Source organism: Armigeres subalbatus, chromosome 3, assembly GCF_024139115.2.
Source record: "Armigeres subalbatus isolate Guangzhou_Male chromosome 3, GZ_Asu_2, whole genome shotgun sequence".
In the NCBI taxonomy this organism is placed as follows: Eukaryota; Metazoa; Arthropoda; class Insecta; order Diptera; family Culicidae; genus Armigeres; species Armigeres subalbatus.
In genome coordinates, this window is record NC_085141.1 from 200,985,057 (window position 1) to 200,988,575 (window position 3,519).

General features: G+C 39.0%; 1 pseudogene; it reads right to left on the reverse strand.

The window, feature by feature from the left end:
• Positions 1-460: 460 nt before the first annotated feature.
• On the reverse strand, positions 461-2,709 carry LOC134222237 (actin-related protein 3-like; annotated as a pseudogene).
• Between the last annotated feature and the right edge of the window lie 810 nt (positions 2,710-3,519).

Here is a 3,519-nt window from a genome sequence, read left to right on the forward strand (position 1 = left end):
CAAAGTTTGCTGAAAATTCAACTACTCATATGTTTGTTATAATTAACCCAATACACGGTGATCAGTTTAAACCAAACTCTAACAGTAGGTTCGGTCATTACATGATTTGACAACACCTTCCTGATATAATTCAGCGAAAAAAATCAAAATGCTGATATCATCAGTTTTTCAGTCACGCATAAAATGATATCAAAATAAATTAGCTTTTTAATGTTTTTCTATATTTCTAGATTGATTTTTGAATAGGTCGGATGTGCAATTTTGAACAATCGGAGAAAACGGAGAACGAAGTTTTCAAAGATAAAACTAAATGTTATTTTGTTAATATGTACCAATTTTGTAAAATTTCTACACCTAAAATTTTAGTTTTAATCACTTTTATGAATCATTGTGAAAAAATCGTTATTGTTTCTCTAGAAACTCATTTTATTCACACAAAAATTATTCGCGTCGTTTTGAATTGTGCGCTGAACTTTCGACCTAAACGATTCGACCTTATGCAAAGCACCATGTTACTTTCGACTGTACTGTTCCGTCTGTTTTTTATTTGTCATGTACATTCGTCAAAGCACTTCGGTCCGGTTGACAGATGTCTTTGCTTTTACGACAAGACATACGACCTATCGAATTAAGTACATACCGCGGCATATGCGTTCTCTATATAGATATTGTCTACATTTTAATATAAAATACTCCACACTCCAGGTGTAACCTGAAGCTCATAGCCAAACATTTCATGAGATTCGATTTGTTGGTGGATTTAGGGAGTCTTATGGTCGATCTTTACGTATATGAATCTATTGCCACGTTTAATTCACTTATACTGTCAATTTAAGTTTATCTTATGTTTCCTACGTTATTCTTCTTATTGGCATTATATCCCCCACTGGGACATTGCCACCTCACTGCCTAGTGTTTATTCAGCACTTCCATAGTTATTAACCGCGAGGTTTCCTAAGCCGAGTTACCATTTTTGCATTTATTTATCATGAGGCTAACACGATGATACTTTTATGCCCAGGAAAGTCGAGACAATTTCCAATCAGAAATTGCCTAGACTGGCATCGGGAGTCATCATGGTCTTGCTTTATAACCGCGCATCTTACCGCTACGTCTTCCGTTCCTACGTTATTCCTATACTATACTCATTGCAGATTATGTTGCGTTTCGATGATAGTTCATTGTCTCTATTGCTCTCCTTTTAGACGAGTATCCTAGTTCAAGCGCATAAGTAAGCACTGCTTAAGACTTGCACGAAGGTTAAGAAATGGTGTCTGTTTCCTAATCGTCTCAAAGCCTTACAAGGAATGGTAGCATAACTGTAATCTTAATACTTCTCAGAAAGGATTGCCTAAAAGAAGAAATCTCACATCATTATCACTGATGAAAAAGACCTCTGCCTGTCTCCACCATCATCCAGACCTCCAAGTTACGATGTTCTTTGGATCCCAAGTGTAAAATCAGCGTCAATGCCAGGCTATGTGAAGCGGCACTAAACAAAAATTGGCAACATGTGATACCACCACGACATGATATGTCTTTGGTTGCCATATAAGTGCTAATGGCGTAGGCCCATCCATCGCGGCAAGATTACATGTTCGAGGGGAGGGATTTTTTTTCTTTCGATACTAGTTGTAATTGGTAGTAGCAATGCAGCAGCAAAAGGAATGTCGAAAGACCTCAGGGAAATCCACGTCATGGTGCTAAAAACGAGATTTCGACTACAAATGCTCGGCACGTTTTCTTCGCGGGCGGCTTTTGTGACATACCTGGTACAATTCCGGCGTTGAGGTCAACATACTTCCGCTATACCATACAGCGTGTCTTTACATATGATAGGAAATCACCGAAACATCAATAATTGGTTTACGTTTGATTCGTCCCTCGCTCAAGTTCCAACTAATACTTAACCGAGCCTCTACGGCCGCCGCACATCGATCGAGCAGTTTTAAATAACCGTGTCGACAATCTCCGACAGTGGTGTCGTGAAGTCCGGGTGGGAAAACTCCGAATGGATGAATATTTCCGGTCCAAAGAATCGCTGGTCCGCTGGATGCTTGGTGATTGTAATGATTCCCTCATAGTGACACATCTACTTGATCGGTTCCAAACCGTATTGGTCAAACTCCTTGGCGATGTCCCGATGTAGTTGTAGCTGAACCGTTTCTTGATCATCTTGACTGTCTCGAGGCTCTGTTCCAGAGTAGAAGTTTCTTATAAAATAAGTATTGATGTTCCGACCAGGATTGAAATACGCTTGACGCACGATGACGTAGCTCTCGACCATCGAAATCACGTGCGTCACACCGTCTGCACTGTCGACCACAATTCCCGTCGGTGCTCTTTCCTGTTCCTCTACTGGACGAGATGCCCAACTGGCTGCCAGCGCCAGAACCGCCTGCACTGCGATTTACAACCGCACGTTTCACGTCTCGAACATAATCTCCGCAGTACATTCTCTGTTCTCCGATGTGATTAGCGGGGGCTCTGCCAGTTCTTCTGGTTCGGCCCGAAGGTATTTCAAAATGCACTGCTCCATGAAGCGTTCCATCAAGTCCCAATCTTCGAATAATCCGTGGCGTACTGTGTAACCGAATGTTACTACTGAATTTAATTATAAGCGAGGAATAACATTAAAATACTTACTTTTAATAAAATCCGCAGCCTGTCAACGAAGAGTCGTATGTGCTTTTTATTTTCACCTGACATTTTCGGTACATGCGACCTTTTTTGACAAAAGGTCGTATACACGGAATTTTTAATTTTGGCATTTTTTGTTGAAAAGGCTTTTTTTGACAATAGGTCGAATGATCGATTTTCGTTCTACAGGAGGGTTCGTCAATTACGTCGAAATGTTTCGAAATAATATTTTAATAAAACAATAAAATACCGGCCCAATTTTTTTTTTACGATAGGAACTGTATATTCTCTATCTTTTAACGTAATAAGCTCGAAATATCCAAATTTGTTACATACGACCTATTCAAAATTCAGTCTAGATTTATTTTTATATTCGTATATAAAACCAAGGAGACGTTATTTCTAAGCTTAGCAAAGCTTAGACTGTAAAGGTTTCTACTCCGTCATTGATCGGAACTGGTGTAAGTTGCACTTCGATGCAAATGGGATGGGATTTACCATCTATTCTCTATGTGCACGTTTCAGCAGCTCACAAATGTTGAACAATAACGGCGCCGCCGGCCAAGTCCTAATTCTAATTCTAACACAATAATGCAATATCTAATCTATCTAATGATGAATGACCAGAAATTCACGATGTCCGACGTCCATTAGTTTATATTGGCTGAAAAAAATAATAATGTATTTAAATTGATTTGATGAGAATATTCGTCCCTAATTTCAATTATGCTATATGATAGGTACATTTAATTGCAATACTTACGACAAATTTCTAACTCGAACCAACTCGTCTTATGGCAAGCAAAAATGGCTGTTTATTTCTTAAGTTTGACAGTAGACAATGGGAAATGCGGAGTGATCAGTAATTTGGAAAGACAT